This window comes from Pristis pectinata, chromosome 11, assembly GCF_009764475.1.
Source record: "Pristis pectinata isolate sPriPec2 chromosome 11, sPriPec2.1.pri, whole genome shotgun sequence".
NCBI lineage: Eukaryota > Metazoa > Chordata > Chondrichthyes > Rhinopristiformes > Pristidae > Pristis > Pristis pectinata.
The window spans coordinates 42,257,964-42,276,008 of record NC_067415.1 but is presented as its reverse complement, the minus strand read 5'-3'; the positions used below and the strand labels follow the sequence as shown (position 1 = coordinate 42,276,008).

Genomic DNA, 18,045 nt, shown 5'->3' with positions numbered 1-18,045 from the left:
GCGAGTCCAGGTGAGGGGGGAAGGTAGCGGGTGGGGGAGGGAGAGAAGATGTAATAAGCTGAGACGTGATAGTTAGAAGAGGCCAAGGGCTGAAGAAGAAGGAATCTGGTAGGAGAGGGCAGTGGACCATGGAATAAAGGATAGAGGAGGGGAGGAGAGGAGATGGGCAGGTCATCAAGGCAAGGGTAGGGAGTCATAGGAATAAGGGAAGACAAAGGAGTTGGGAGAAGGAGAAAAAGGAGTGGGGTTGCCGGAAGTTCGAGAAATCAATGTTAAGGCCATCAGGTTGGAGACTCCCAAGGCGGAATGTGACGTGTTGTTCCTCCAACCTACGTCTGGCCTCAATGTGGCAGTAGAGGAGGCCGTGGATAGACATGTCAGTATGGATAGACATAACAGTGTAATATATATGTGGATTCTTGTTTTAACCGAACATTTTGCCAGGAATATAATTGATCACTAAGACACATGGAAAATTGCACAGGAACACAACATAAGAAACAGAAAGAAATGGAAGCCATTTGGTCCTCGATGCATGCTCTGCCTTTCAAAAAGATCATGGTTCACCTTTTACCTCAGCATCACTTTCCTGCACTGATGCCATGGTCCTTGATTCCTTTAATTTCTAAAAACCTACCAACATTATACTCAGTGACTGAGGCTCCACATCCCTCCAGAGGAAGCTACGTGATCAGAGGAAGAATGTGCAAACACCATGGATTGAACTCAGGTTGCTAACGCTGACAGGTAACTGCTCTATGAGCTGTGCTGTCCCTTGTTTCTTCCCACTCTCTGTTTTCTCTCTATTAGCAACTCTCAGTCCATGCCAGTATATGACTCCCAAGCAACAAACAATCTGCTGGAGGAACTCAATGGGTTGAGCAGCATCTGCGGGGGAAGAGGAATTGTCGATGTTTTGGTCAAAACCCTCCATCAGGACTAAGGGTGGAGAGGGAAGTATAAATAGGGGCGGGAATACACAGAGACAGGTGGATGATAGATGGAGGCAGACAAAAAAAGGGGCAGGTGGAACAGGGAAGATGAAGGCGGAGGCAGCCAGGAGGGTGATAAGCAGGAACAAAAAGAATCTGAGAAATAAGGAATGTGACACTGGGAACCACAGGGGGAGAGGTGAAGGATAGAAGGAATCAGAGCGAGATGGAGGAGTGGGAGCTGGTGGGTGAAAGTGTGGGTAGTAGGTGGAGGGGGAGGGGCATGAAAACAGGCAGTGGAAAGCTGGGAGGGGTGTCGGTATTAGGAAGAGGAAAAAAATGGGATTTGGAGAATGAGGTGCTGTTTCTCTAGTTTGCATTGGGCCTCACACTGGCAGTGGAGAAGGCCGAGGATAGACAGGTCGGGGTGGAAGTGGGAAGGGGAATTGAAATGGCACGCAGCTAGGAGCTTGGGATGGCCATTGTGGACAGAGCACAGGCGCTTTGCAAATTCGTCGTCTAGTCTCGTCGATGTAAAGGAGGCCATATCAGGAGCACTGACTGCAGTAGGTGAGGTTAGGGGAGGTGCACGTGAATCTTTGCCTCAGCAGAAGGGCTGTTTAGGGCCCTGGATGGTGGTGAGGCAGGAGGTGCGAGAACAAACATTACACCCTACGGTTGCAGGGAAAAGTGCCAGGAGTCAGAGAGGAGTGGGTGGGGAGGGATGAGCGGACCACAGAGTCATGGAGGGAGTAGTCCCTGTGGAAGCCAAAAGGGGTGGGGAGGAGAAGATGTGGCAAGTGGTGGGACCTCATTGTAGCTGGTGGAAATGACAAAGGATGATGTGCTGGATGTGGGGTCCAGGAGGGTGAAAGGTGAGGACTGGGGTTTTCTATCTGAGGAAGATGGAGTAAAAGCAGAGGTACAAGAAATGGAGGAAATGGGAGAGGAGGCTCCATCAACCATAGTAGAAAGGAAGCCATGCTTCCTGAAAAAGAAGGGACATTTCAGATGTCCTGAAATGCAAGGCCATATCTTGAGAACAGATGTGGAAGAAATGGAGAAACTGGGACAAAGGGATGGCATCCTTATGAGACACAGGGTGGGAAGAGGAGTCGTAGAGGTAACTGTGAGAGTCAGTGGGTTTGTAGTAAATGTCAGTGGATTGTTTGTTTCCTGAGATGAAGAGAAAGGGGATCTAGGAAAGCAAGAGAAGTGTCAGGAATGGTCCAAGTGAATTTGAGGGCAAGATGGAAGTTAGTAACAAAGGTGATAAAATTGATGTGTTCTACATGAGTGCAGGAAGCAGCACCAATGCAGTCATCGATGTAACAGAGAAAGAGTTGGGAGTCGTACCAGAGAAGGTTTGGAGCAGTAACTGTTCCATGTAGCCAATAAAAAGGCAGGTATAACTCAGGCCCATGTGAGTGCCCATGGCACCTTTGATTTGTAGGAAGTGAGAAGAATCAAAAGAGAAATTGTGCAGGGTAAGAACAAGTTCAATGAGGCGGATGAGAGTGGAGGGGAACTGGTTGGATCTTTGTTGTGTGCTTTAAGATCTTCCTGATGGGGTTGGAGGTGTATTAAAACTGGATAACCAGATTTAATGACTCACAATACCAATTTTACACACAAATTTTATTTAATAAACTTTTGCATTTTATTTATTCCTGTCTAACTGTCTGTACTGTACATTTAAACATATCCATGACATCTTACGTACACTACACTGCATGTGGGCAGGCACAGTAGTGTAGCGGTTAGCCTAACGCTATTACAGCGCCAGCGACCCAGGTTCAATTCCGGCCACTGTCTGTAAGGAGTTTGTACATTCTCCCCATGTCTGCGTGGGTTTCCTCTGGGTGCTCCGGTTTCCTTCTACATTCCAAAAACGTATGGGTTAGGAAGTTGTGGGCACACACTGTTGGCACTGGAAGCGTGGTGACACTTGTGGGCTGCCGCCAGAACACTCCACACAAAAGATGCATTTCACTGTGTGTTTTGATGTATGTGTGACTCATAAAGATATCTTATCTTACCTTTCCTTGTTTTGCAAAGAAAGTGAGTCATTTTCTTCACATTACTTATGGATTTAACCTCTCTGCAGGATAACTGAGTCCCTTTGACCTTCCAAAGGAGCTATGTCATTGGTGTTGTATCCACTTCTTGACAGGAGGAAGGTGTCACTTCTTACCGAAAGCAGTAGAATCTTGTGTCTGTTCTTTCAGTCCCCACTAGGTTAATTTCAGGAGGGCACTCATGATCACTAACTTTTCAATATTCATCTGAATGTCTCCAGCAGGAATTAAGGGATTTACATGAAAACATCTAATTTTGTCTCCTACTTTCACAAGGTGTCCCTTTCTAGCACATGTTTCAACTGTAACTCCAAGATCTCATTTCCAAATATCAGATTTGTTAGGTAGTGTAAACATATGAAATTAATATGTTTAAAATGTTTCTCTCCATGACTGGAGTCAGATTTTCATATTTGCCTTAACTCCTTCTCTTCCATTCTTCCCTCAAGATTTGGCTGATCTGAGCCGAATCGTGTTCAATATCTTCTGTGCTTTGGTAACTCAGCAGGAGTATAACCTGTTGAGGAAAGCGGCATCGTTATGGTTTACTAAAGACTTTGCCAATCAATGTCTTATTGATAAAGTCAAGTACCCTTATCGTGTTTATTTTTTCTCTGTGATTCTCTGATGTTTCTTAACAATACTCCTGCTGAGTTACCAAAGCACAGAAGACATTGAACATGATTCTTTTTGCTACAACATGCGCTTAATACCATTTTGTTTCATAACTGAACAAGATTAAAAACTGAAAACTGTTATCTGAGACTAATTCTTTGTAAGCCTGGACATGAGAGCATGGATCTCAATTCTTCAGTACAGTTCTAATGCAGGCAAGTGTAGCTGGGGAAAAGCTTGGCATGAACATGGTGGGCAGAGGGCCCTGTTTCTGTGCTGTATGACTATGATTCTATGATGGTATCCTTTGGTGCAGTACTCAACTTAATATCCTTCACTTTCGTCTATTTATACTTACTAAAGTTATCAATTCCTTTCTCACAATTGATTCATTGGTCATTTCCAGCTCTGGTAACATGCTTTTGTTGGCTTGGTTTTGCAATCTGGACTGAGAGAACATGTCTACTTGCTCTTCAAGATCTTTATCTAACCCAGGCCAATGAATAAAGCTTCTGGCAATTGACTTCAAACTCACAATACCAGAATATTCAGTGATACCAGAATATTCAGTGTGAACAGAGTTCCTCTAAAATCAGATATGACAATTGTGTCCCCATTTAACATGATCTTATTCGGTGGACCTTAAAAAGACTTCGCAGCTGGAAATGAACAAATTTATTCATGCTAACAACAATTCCAAATTCCTCTCTCTCACTCTTTGTCAATACAAATGATGCAAATGTAATTAGGCTTCATAACCATCATCCTCTTCATGATATAACAGCTTCTACTCCATAGTTTGAAGAATCACATTCATGTTTCACTCTGTGTGTGTGTGTGTGTGTGTGTGTGTGTGTGTGTGTGTGTGTTGTTTCACAGTGCCAGATCTTACATTGACTTAAGCTTTGCATTGTTTTCAAGTGACCTTGCTTAACAAACTTGTATTCGCTTTTTCTTTGACTGATTGGAATCCATTTTCATCTTCATTCAGCCAAGTTAAACCATATTTTTCTGTACAATACACACTTCCTTTCTTTGCATTTATGTGTTTGCATAGTCACCTGAACACCATAAGAATTGACAAAGGGTCTCCAACCTGAAATGTTAACTGTTTCTCTTTCCATAGATACTGCCTGACCTGCTGAGTGTTCTGCATTTTCTTTTTCTATTTTAGATTTGCAGCATCTTCAATATTTTAGATTTTCATTTATTATTGAATTTACTGCTTCTTCTCTTCCAGGAATGCCATATTTAAAGAAGTTCTTCTCTGCTTTCTTTTGCTTTATTCATCATCATTGGTTTCTCTTTCTCTTCTCATCTATGATGAGATAATGGGTACAGTTTGTCGTCAACAGCCTGGCTCATCGTCCAGTCGTTCTGTCCACTTTAGACACTACTGGACACTGAGCTGGGCTGTTGACAATTGTTCTTGGCCAGTGATCCTGACTTGTCTTCAATACAACTCCATGTTGTTCCAGTTTATCTAACTCCTTCTCCCACCTGGTTCTCCCATTGCATATGGAGCGCATTGAGGCTTATAGCTCTAAACATGACTTGAAAAGAATATTCACATTATCACCTGAAATGCCTGTGTATTGCTGAATGCTTCTACATTCATTCCCAACCAAAACACAATGATTTTGAAGCTTCTAAGTTGAACATCTCTTTCCAGTCCAGCTTCAGTTTTCTGAGCCAATCCTTGTTCGTCATTGTTGCTCAATTAGTTTAATTAGTGGAAAAGGTAGGCCTAAACTGCCCTTTGTATGACCCTATAGGAAAGCAAAAATAACTAAAACTAGTTACCTCTTTGGGCTTCTTTTACCTCAGATTTAGTTTCTACTGAGTGTGTCTTGAGGGAAAACCATGACAAACTGCCTGTCAATGCAGCTTGAATTGACTATGTTAAAGGAAGGATCTTGCCAGTTTTTGACAGGTGAGCCTCTCACCTGGTCACACCAGCAGGTTAAAATATAAATCTTTGGAAACACATTGGCATGTTGGCAGACTAGATTAAAAGTCTCTTTAATATCCTGAAAAAGATATAATCTACTTATGAATATTCTGGGTTAACTTCTCGCCAAGTAAAAGTTTTTACTTCTGAATCATTTAAAAGCCCTTTGCTTTCTTGATAAACCAGCGCAGTTGTCCAGCTTTCTGTTAAGCACAACAAAGGGGATGATAAATTTATTGTAACAATGAAAAAAATGCAACAATTCATTGTGCTGCAAAAAATTATAATATCCTGATTCATATGCACAATTTACAAAAGCCAGGAGTACATCTGATCAGATCTCCAACCTTGTGACTTGTCACACATTATGTGTAATGGGCCACACTATTTGGTAGATTGTCATAAAAGATATTTTGGTGTAAGGAGTGGGGGAGGGGTGGGTTGCTGGAGGAGCAGGGGAACTTGCTCATAAATTGATTCAAGGAGACTAACAAATTGAAATTCAGTGCTTTGTCCATAGCTGCCTGCAAAGAAATTCCACCAAGAGTGTGAGAATCCTCTGGGAATACACAAACATTGATCTTACGGCTTGTCTTTGTTTATTTATTGTCTGTGTGTAGGACAGAATAGATGACACTGCTCTGTGGCAAACTACTTTGCTGCATTTAGATGGATTAACCTTCGCAGAGAACATCACCGTCTCTGTTCACCTCATCAGGTTGTCTTTTACCATTATGAAAATAAGGTTCCACTGAAGCTTATTATTTTTCTTGAAAGATTGTGCAGACACTCGATTTACATTTGTATTAATGAAGGGTGTGTTCTTTCAGCCACCTTCTATGATTTGAAGGACACCTTGTATTTGCTGATGCATTTAATAGCACAGATCATATCTACAGTGATACGTTTGCTACACAAGTGATTTGTAGACCGATAGCCTTAAGCATTTCAGTGCAGGTAAAATGATAGTGAGAGAGATAACCCTAACCATCCTCATCTAATAAACTGTCAAGTTAATGCCCTCTGTGTTGCCCTCTCTCAGATTCTATAACAAAATGCTTCTAAAATTGCTACAAGAACTACAAATGGAATCCTTAATGTTACCAAAGGTAGCAATTTATTCATTAAACATATTGGTTCTGTCTGCAAAAGATGGGTGGCATGATCTGCTATATGGATGTTGGAAGAAAGATAGCAAGTACTCTGTTACATTACTATTAGCAATTAGCAATAATGGTGCATGGACAGGAGGATATTTTCTGCTTCAACTTAACATTTATATAACCTAAATTGCTTTTACACAGAGCAATTTTTTCTCCTCCAAGACCAAACTCAGCATCTTACGAACAGTTTCAACTGAGGGGAAGCTACACTAACATTAACAAAGATTGAACCAAGGCTCCACTGAGTCCACTGTGTGGAGCTACTCGTTACTAAAATGTGCTTGCCTATGAGGAAGGCTCTGTCATAAATTTCATTTTTTCTCCTTCAATAATAACCACTGTCTTCTTTTCACTTACCCAGATATGTCTATTTACAGCCACCATATACAATCATTATTTGAGGTCAATGGCCAGTTACAGAAAAATATGTTATTGGAGCAAACCTGGTCACTGGTCAACTGTCGCTGGATTGTGCCGTTTCTCCCACCATGGTGCGAGGCACAGCCTTCACCTGAGGGTTCATCTCCTAAGTGATAGTGGAGGCGCAGCGTAGAGTAGTGCAGTATAATGGGTGTTCCAGCATAAGTAGCCACCTGCACTATCAGAAGGGTTTTGACAGTCTCCAGTCTCACTTTATTCACAAACATTGAAGCAGGGCCGGAAACATTACAAAAGAAAAATGCTAGAATAATTACAATGATTCAATATTTATTTTAAAATTAAGTAAGACACTCTCACTTAAAACAAATATATTTCAATGTAGTGTTTTAAATCAAAATTGCTTTGGATGTCTTTGTGAACAGCTGTTTGTTCCGACTCAGCTTCCTTTTCAGGTTCAGCATTCAGACTTTTGTAACCCAAGAGCCAGGGAATCTGAGGAAGTTTGTGCTACCTCATTGGAGTGCATCAGCCCAGTGCAGGCATCCAGGGTCCAGGATATAACTGGAGGAGAAAGCTGCATTTCAGTCAGTGTTTAAGGTGAGAGGGAGAAAGTTCAAAGGAGATGAGCGGGACAATTTTTTTACACAAAGTGGCAGGTGCCTGGAAAGGGGTGCTGGGGGTGTAGGGGAGGCAGGTATGATAGTGGCATTTAAGAGGCTGTTAGACACATGAATATGCAGGGAATGGAGGGATATGGACCATGTACACACTGAAGAGGATTAGTTTAATTTAGCATGGTGTTCAGTGCATTGTGGGCTGAAGGGCCTGTTCTATGCTGTACTGTTCTATGTTTTTAATATTGTTCAAACTCTGTCATAATTTTTAGGTATCATAATTAGAAAGACCTGTGGCATGGTCTGGGTTTTTGCTCTGTGGTAAAGGAGTGGTGCTTATTGTTCATGGGCCTTTTGTGGAGATTTCTTTAGATCCGGTATCCACCCATGAGACTCTTCAATCAATCACATTGAGGATGCCTCACTGAGACCAATGGGGCTGATTATTCATAGAACCTCAAATTTATAAAGAGCTTCCACATTGGACAGGATAGGACCTTGAATTCAGAATTAGTTTAGCCTATATCTGGAAGATGACGTCATCTTGTCAAAGAAAAGAAGGATGGTTGGAACCTTTGCCTGGAGGCTCGTAATCGATAGATTGACACCTGGATTCATTGCATGGCATTGTATGAGAAATTTTAAACATAACAAGGAGTAAACGTGATGAGGACTTCAAGCACTGCATAAAGGTGTGCTCAGATTTTATTGTTTGCTTCGGACCAAAGGTTGGAAGAGTTAGTTTAGAAACACATCAGCAGTTCGTCAAAACTTGACCAACACTTTTCACGTTAATTCCAAAAAATGTTTTGACTTTATTTAAAAAGACAATTTGCTCTGAAACTCTACCTTATGGGATACCTTCTGGGAGTCACTAGTAGAAAGGCGTTGCTTGGGGTCGTGGGGGTTTTTCTTAGAATCCCTTTTGACCTGCCAAAGTGGCAAGAGGAGGTCCAGGCTGGGCAACACACGGTTTAGAGCCTTCTTCCTCCTCTGCACTTTCTCCACCAAGAATTCCAGTCCCATATTTTTTATTTCAAAAATAAACTTTGTTCATAATAAAATACATATAGAAAAAGAAAAACACAGTGCAAAATTCTTTACATTCTTAGTGTTATTTGATCAATACATTCAAACGTGTTAACACCTTTTTTAACCATAGCCACTCAAATTCCAGTCCTATGCTGAGAAGCTGTATGTCCTCCTTACTGATTCCTGAGCCAGTCTGAAACCTTCCAGTGCGTGTCAGCCAATTCACTCCACACATTAATGGAACTGGGAGCATGCAGACCAAATACACTGCCCCATAAATTTTGCTTCTATTTGGTTGGTGTTAAACCTCTGTTTAAGTGCCTTCAAGGAAGTTCAAATTATGATAATCAGCAATTAATCAGAAATTTACTTGCTAAAGCTACACTTCCAAACAGGGCATGTCTTTTTAACACAACACCCACTTACAGTCTGTCACCAACCTTCCACCAAAAGATACCCACTCTCCAAACTACATTGTGTGAAGTAGGAAATAAAAGTCTGATTTAAATTATGTACCTAAAGAAAAGGCCAGAGAGTTTTTTCAACAGGGATTATTGTTTATTATGCCATTACAACTCCTCTTGCTTCTGAACATACAAGTACTAATGTTTTCAAAAACCGGAGTAGAATCAGTAGGTGATGCCAATTTATCAGCGTGTACAGCATGAGAGGAGGGGATCTCTGTAATAACTTCTGCAGTTCAATATTTATCAGTGTGTGTGCTCACTCCTGAAGTTGTTGTTCATTTTTTCCCTCTATTTTGATTATAACTGCTGATTGCTGCCAGCAATATTATCATGGTGAATTAGAAAGTATTAAACTTCAAGAAATTGAATGCAAATTTTAAGCATAAATGCTGTGCACTCTACCTTATACAGACACAGGAGAAAGCAAGTGCTTGGTCATGGTCACCTCGGTTCGGAGCTCTGGACCTCCTCCACCAAGATAAACCAGCATCCCCTGCCTCAGGCAATTTGCCTCTGAAGCCCTCACCCATGTCTTCACTTCCTCTGGACTTGACCATTCCAGTGCTGCCCTGACCAGCCTTTCTTGATCCAAGCTTCCCCAAAACTCTGCTGTCCAAACCTTCACTTGTATGGGGTCATGTTTACCACAACAATTGTACTTGTGGCCTTATGTTGTTTCCAGTTAATCAATGCTTTGATTTTTAAGACTGGTTTCCAATCCCTCCTTGGCCTTCCCCAACCAGGCAAGATGTGTTCTCCAATTCTGGCCTCTTACCCAAATATAATTGATCCACCATTGGCAATCATGCCTTCAGTTCTATCCTTGAACCTTGGAACCTAGGACATCCTTCAGAAATTATGTGGATAGCAGGCACCAATACAAATAAGAAACAGCCTTCAAAATAAACTGTTCAAATGTAAGTGAAAAGCAGTAATTGGTCTTGAAATTAAAAGGGCAGCTTTGTAATCAAAGAGTACTGTCTACAAGGCACAGACTACTGGTCCACAGTAGGAGGTCCCTCAAGAGATATGGTTTGTAAACTGCCATGACCATGAGACATTCTCGTCTGCATCAGCCAAATGTCAGACAACGGGGATATATTAATTGGTCTACACCAAACCAGGCATAAGACATCTTCGGCTGAGTTATATTGCATGATTGTAAGAGAGATTAAGGAAGGTTCCACACCAGACTTACTCTGTCACTTAGCAGGTCACACATGGTCATAGGCCTCATTGCTCTGTTCATCAATGATTGGGATATTTGTGTAGCCAGAGAGTCAGCCCTCTAATTTTCGGTGCCTGGGGTCTCTGGCCTTAGAAGCTTTTAGATCATCCATGTGAATCACTTTATCCCAGCACTCACTGCTTGAATATTCAGTGGTGTATTGTCACTTACAAGTTCTCCCATTGTACGTTCCTAATTCAATGGAACTATTAGTTGGACACAAAATATTAAACAATGCCATTGTAGCTATTGAGGTTGTATTGAATCACCTGCTTTTACCTTTGTCTTTAAGAGTATGAAAACTTGATGTACTTTGGGTCTAGGGAGATTTTATTGTGCTCCCCCCCCCCCCCCCCCCCCCCCCCCCCCCAGGGGACAGTCTTCCATCAGGTCTCTTCCAGGATGCCTGTGTGTGCTGAATAAAGTCCTTTTCATGTACAGCTCCAGTCTCCATGTGGCTCATTCACAGTCACAAAAACCTCTCTGTTTCTTCACACTTTTTTCTGCTTTAAGATACTCATAAAAAACTCTTTGATAAAGCTTTGCCATCTGTTCTAATGTTTCCTAATGTTGCTTGGCAAAAATGTTTGTTTGGTAACCTACCTTTCAAGAAGCTTGCAATGTTTTGCTATATCAAAGGTGCAGTATGGTACAGGTTGTTGCTATAACTGTATTTTTTTATTATAGTAATGAAAGTCAGCAAATAGGTATTCTACTACTTAATTCATAACATCTTAATTAACACAATTAATATTATTGCAAGGGAACTATTGAGAATTACTGAGAATTACCAAGGATGCTTTGTTAGGTATTTCGATGTCAGAGTTTAACTCAGTTTAGGCAAAATTAAAATTCAAGTATGTGTTATAATCTCTCAGCAGCTGAGTGTTAAAGTTGAACATCTAAAGTCGCACCGAAAACCACCTTCTGAATTTCTTAATGTTTGCCTTGTAATAATATTAATTGTTGAAATATCCTTCATTAGTACTGTTTCTCTTTCTGCAGATCCTGCCTAACCTGCAAAGTATTTCCAGCACATTCTGTTTTTATTTCAGATTTCCATCATCTTCAGTAATTTACTTTTTCTTTGCTACCATTTTAAAGGAAGAATTGAATATGTTACTTTTGCTGCATGAGGAAGAGAAGGTTACACGGTAATCTTGTTGACTGTCTCTTGGGAAAAACATAGTAGAATCGCCCCAAGCTTGAAGTACATCAAGATTTTATACTCTTAAGAACAAAGATAACAGCAGGTGATTCAATACAATTTCAATAATCACAATTACATTGTTTATTTCAATATTTTGAGTCCAACAAATGGTTCAATTGAAGTACGTATGTATAATGGAACACATTGTAACTGACAAGACACCTCTGAATATTCAAACACAATGTTGGGACAAAATAATTCACATGGATGGTCTAAAAGCTTCTTATTAAGTAAAGTAATACTAGAAATTAGATACGTAGATAAATGTGAGGAAAATCTTTCAGCCAATTGTGTATCCCTAGTTACAACCATTGCGGGTGTGCCAGAACAGGCAAATTAGCATTTTATTATCTCCGTCAAGCTTGCAATTAAATTGAAATTCTTCGGTATAACTACATGTTATGCAATTTAAGACAGGGATCAAAAATTAAAAGTTCTTATTTCTTACTCCTTTCATACATAACTAATGCAGATTAATATGCTCAGAAAAAAATAAAAATGATCATTGATACTTGGGGTTTTTAAGTTAAGGAAATCATAAATACATTTTTAAAAATAAAACATAATCTTAACAACCTAATTTTTTAATGTCACATTGACATTGCTTATTGGTGAAATTAACAGACTGTACCTTATACCGATAAAGCAGCACAGATTGAAAACATCACAGAAAATATTTGGAGATTAGTCAGGATAAGCCAGATCTGCCAGATGCCAATCATTAGAAACAATGATGATTTACTTTGATTTACATGAATATATATAGAGTTGAGGGGTACGGGGTGAGAGTGGGAAAGTCTTGTTGAGAACAAAATTGGATCAGCGATGATCTCATTGAATGGCAGAGCATGCTTGAGGAGCCAATTAACGCACTCCGGTTTCTTATGTTTTTAGATATAATTTCACTTCACTACCTCTGGATAGGTTTTCAGGCTGTGTCATGGTTGCTGGTTTTTTCATGATTCTGGCAGTGATATTTCAAATATTTTACCTTTCTCTCTGAAATCTTTTCAGATTTTTTTTCTTTTCTTACATCAGTTGTAATCCAATGTAAAGGCTGGGTAAACCTTGCTAAAAAAATAACTTTAGCTACAGATGCTATCAGTGTCACTGACAGTGATGGTTCCAGTGAGATATAAAGCACTATTTGTAGGTTCAGAATGGACAGAGGAGTCTTATGTATTTTTCTTTCAGTATCCAACAGCAGCATCCTAGATTATTATAATACATGTCCATCTTGAATAAATGAAAATGGAGAGGTTTTCTCACATTACCTTTGTTAGACTTTCAAACCAGTAACCCGGGTTCAATTCCCGCTGCTGTCTGTAAGGAGTTTGTATGTTCTCCTCATGTCTACGTGGGTTTCCTCCGGGTGCTCTGATTTCCTCCCACATCCCAAAGACATACGGGTTAGGAAGTTGTGGTCATGCTGTGTTGGCGCCAGAAGCATGGCGACACTTGCGGGCTGTCCCAGAACACTCTACGCAAAAAGATGCATTTCACTGTGTGTTTTGATGTACATGTGACTAATGAAGATATCTTATCTAAAAATGTAAAAGTCCCTATGATTTTAAATATATAACAATTTGTCAGCAGATGAATGTTGCAATTCAGTGGTGCAAGGAGATAGATTCCTACCTTTCTCTCTCATTCTTCTTCCAACCAATACCACATAAACAAATCATCTTGTGATTTATTCTCTTGCTGCTTGTGGAGTCAGGATGTACACAAACTTCCTGTCATCGTTGTTTGTATAACAACAGTGATGACACTTCAAACATGATTAACTGCTTGTGAAAATCTGTGGGAAATTATGAGAATGTTAAAGGCAATATATAAATGTGAATACTTCCTTTCCTTTGAAGCTAATGGAACTAATTCTCATTGCTGCTAGGGAATGGGACTACCTCCCTTCCTGCCTCCAATCTCACCACCTTTCAACCTTTAAAAGGGTGTCTATGGTGTCCACATATTTCACCTGGGTGCTTCAGTAAGCTCTGTAAATGAAAGTCCTGTAGGATCCTATGACTATTTTGAGGTTTGCTTTGTGCCTGTGATGCTGCTGCAAGTAAGTTTTTCATTGCACCTGTGCATACATGTACTTGTGCATCTGACAATAAACTCGACTTTGACTTTGACTTTGACTTTGACAGCTTTGAAAGTTTATTGTCCTCCTGACCTTTGCTGGATCTTCATATAACCACGTGCACCCCCACTTGCATTTGCCACACCCTCCTATATTTGCATTCAGCTATGCAGATGATCTGCCAGATTTCCCACTTCACTGGATTGGGAAGCTGCATGTTGGAGTTGGTTTGATGATCAGAGTATTCCACTTCAATGAATAAGGTCCAACAACTGAAGTACTTCAGCAGAGGTCATGCACTGTCTGCTGGAGGTTTAAATTTGACATCAGCGCAGTGATTTATGTTGGGAAGGGCCCATATGTTCAAACAGATCAGGACAAATTAAATTCATGAACTAAGAAATGATACAGAGAAAGAATTTGGCTCAAAAGATAAATTATTCACTGTGAAGCTATCATGAACAAAGGTGACAACATTTAGGAATGCTAGATTTGGATTTTAAATTAAAAAATGCTTGTTAAACTGAACTAATTTAAGTTGAAAAAAAAGACTGGGGGATATGTTTAAAACAATGACAGGGTTTGATGTTATGGATGTTAGCGAGTGTTGTAGGAGAGCACATGGCTGTCACGTGACAGTAACAACACTTACCCCTCTGGTCGGAGGACAGCATTGCTCTTCGGATCGGAATTGACACCACTGTCAATCAAGGTGTGGCTCCACCCCACCCATCAGGTGTGGGCATAGGGATTGGCCCTGGAGAGCACCTTTGTTCCTGAACCTGTCTGACCATTGGCCTGTCTAAATCACCTGGCCAGGCTCCAGCCAGCACTATAAAAGAGGGTTGCACTGCCCTAGCCCTTCCTCTTTCTACTGCCACAGAAGTAGTGAAACCATGCTGCAGAGACCACTGGTAAGAGTGTGCACCACCATATGGTTTGGGAGTGTCTTAGTCAGATTCCAGGGAGTGTTAGAGCCAATGCTTGTCTAGGTCTAGGCATTGAAGTATTTATCCCTTGATAAGCTGTACCTTGTTTATTGTTTGTTTGTGTGAGTGTGTGTGTATCCATGCTCGTTGCGATTCCCCCCTCATGTTCACGGTCTCCTGCGTGTGTGTGTGCGAGTGTGCATCTGTTCCCATTCATTCTGTCCCCGGTTTGCCTTTGTGATTAAACTATTTTTAAAATCCAAAGCCTGTGTCCAGAACCCTCCATCTTTAAGATTCCAAAAGAACCTTTTCACACAAGTGAGTTAGTTTAGAAGCCAATTCTAATTTTACTCAGATAGTCAGTCATGATGGAAATGTGGCTGCAGTATTAGTGGAGTTGGAAGGCCTCTCTAAATCTTGTCTTGTCCCTGACACCCCCACAAGCTTTCCACACTTCCTTTCCAGGGATAATGTCTTATCGTGTGCCACCACTGACTGGTAAATGTCAAGTCCAGCTAGCAGCAGCTTTGAAAAGACTGCTTTTCACCATCAAAAATCAAAGGGACTCTGTCCATGAGATGAAATAATTTTTGAACAGAAATGTTTGTGATGAGTCAAATTCCTCTGTTCTTTGATCGCAGCTCTGTGTTTTTCTTCCATTTAAGTGTGTAGCTGACTCTCTTGCTGAATCTACCTCCAGCATTCTTTCAGGCAGTCCATTCCAGATCATAACAATCTGGTGTCTAAACAAATTTTCCTTGTCTTCCTCCTGGTCTTCTTGCCATTTCCCAAGTAAGTGGCCCCTTTTACAATGTTTATAATGTACCTGTCAGTTTCTCTCAAAGCAGCCACCAAAACCTGTCATTTTTGTGCTGTTGTTTACCTCAATCCATCCCAGCCAGCACCAACAAACCTACGAGGCAAACATCCAACAGCAGCTCACACCATGAATGAGAGACCAGTCCATGACCAACAGTACTACTGTGCACATCATCACACAGTTAAAGGTAAGAGTGTGCTCAGATTTTTCTACCTCATCCCACAATGCCTTCTGGCTGAATGGGTCTGAATGCAGGTCTGTAAAACATAATGCACTGGATTTCTTTTGATTTGTAAGTTCAATGGAAATTTGGGAAGAACACGCAATAAAATGTGGTGGATCAGCAGAACCTGGAAGAAAATCCAGGCAAAAGCTTCTTTTTGGACAGAGGAGGAGATAAGCAGATCCATTGGTATAAGAAGGTTGCAATGAGGTTGAATGTACCAATTACTGAAAGTAGATCTTGATCACACAATGCCATGCTGACCAGTATCCTGTATGTTGACCTGTCCAATTATTCTTCCTCTTCTTGAGTATGTAGTCTTATGGGAACTCCTCTTCATCCTCCAGCATGTTAATTCACTCATCAGATGGCAAAGCTGAGCAGCATTAAGAAGATGGGAATAATTTTAGAGATATCAGTTGGACAACAGAGGAACACCATGGCAAAATGTCTAAACAACAGATATATTGGTGCTGTAGTATTCATAATAATTGCTTTGACTATTATTTAGATGGTTTAACCATTATTTGACAACAACAGAAAATGGCAAGCAGTAGAGTTGCACTTGCAGATTATTTTTCAAGTAATCCACTAATTCCACTATTAGTTTCTCTTGGTGAGTTTGTGCTCTCACATAAGGCACCAAAACATAATTTGAGAATTAGCAGCGACACACAAAAATCAAGGAGTCATTGTAACATTTTGCAAAATTACTGTGTATTGATGTGGGTACAAGACTTTATGCATATTGAAGCTGGTTTACTTGGCTTAATTACTGAATTACATTAGTATTTTCAAACTTTTTTGCATTTGTGATAGTGATAAACAATTGTATTGATTAATATCCATTTTAATCAACAAGTTAAATCACTTGTATTCATATTGGAGAATGGAAACCTGAATGTTTTATTAACAGTAAATCTCAAGTGGTCTTAATTAATACCTATTGAAGGTGAACAGTCTTCAAGAGATTTTGGCATTGGCCAGCTTATGGTATTTCATGATTCATATTAAGCACATTTCAGCAACTTGCATATACTTCAGAGTCAAAGACAGAATCCTAGAGTCATTTAGCAGGGAAACAGATCCTTTGGGCCATCATATACATGCTAGCCATTAAGTGTATATGCTAATTCCATTTTCTAGCACTCAGCCCACAACCTTCAAATGATCATCCTACTACTTCTTGAATGTGTACCTGCTGCCATTTGGTTCTCGTTTGTATTAATATCAGCTATCCACAATTCCTGAAGGATGTCCTATGTCTAACAATGCCTAACAATCCTCCCAAAATGTATCAAGTCATAGAGCAATACAGCATGGATACAGGCCCTTTGACCCAATGAGTCCATGCCAACCAGTGCCCACCCAGCTAGTCCCAATTTCCTGAGTTCGACCCATATCCCTCTAAGTTCTGCCCCTGCATGTACCTATCCAAGTGCTTCTTAAATGATACTATTGTACCTGCCTTAACCACTTCCTCTGGCAGCTCATTCCATATACTCACCACTCTCTGCATAGAAAAGTTGCCCCTCAGGTGCCTTTTAAATCTTTCTCATCTCACCCTAAATTTATGCCCCTTTGTTTTGGATTCCCCTACTCTGGGGAAAAGACTGCTACCATCCACCTTATCTGTGCCTCTCATAATTTTATAAACCTCTATAAGATCACCCCTCATTCTCCTACACTCCAAAGAATAAAGACCTAGCCTGGCCAACCTCCCTCTGTAACTCAGGCCCTCTAGTCCTGGCAACATCCTCATAAATCTCTTCTACACTCTTTCCAGTTTAACCACATCTTTCCTATAACAGGGTGACCAAAACTGTACACAATACTCCAAGTGTGGCCTCACCAACAACTTATACAACTGCAACATAATGTCCCAACTCCTATTCCCAATACCCTGACTTATGAAGGCCAGCATGCTAAACACATTTTTCACCATTCTGTCTGCTTGTGACACTGCTTTCAATGAACTATGCCCTTGTGCTTAAATTTATCACGGGAATAACTGATTTAACCAAATTTGCTCTTATGCACTTGTACTCCTAGGTCCCTCTGTTCCATTACAGTTCTCTACCATTTATAGTATAAGTCCTACGCTGGTTTGACTTTCCAAAATGCATCAGCTCAGACTTGTCTGTATTGAAATCCATTTGGTATTGGTATTGGTTACAAACAGCACAGGGCCCAACACCGATCTTTGTGGCACACCATTTGTCATAGGCTTCCAATGTAAAAAAAAATTCTGTTATCAGACTGTCTCCTTTCACAAGCCAATTTCAGATTCAATTTGCCAAATTGTCCTGGATCCCA

General features: G+C 40.5%; 1 long non-coding RNA gene across 1 annotated transcript; it reads left to right on the top strand.

Moving 5' to 3' along the window:
* Positions 1-15,358: 15,358 nt before the first annotated feature.
* Positions 15,359-16,623, top strand: LOC127576268 (uncharacterized). The gene is made up of 3 exons (XR_007957198.1): positions 15,359-15,478; positions 15,585-15,693; positions 16,077-16,623. It is a non-coding gene; the product is annotated as an uncharacterized LOC127576268 (long non-coding RNA).
* Positions 16,624-18,045: the final 1,422 nt, after the last annotated feature.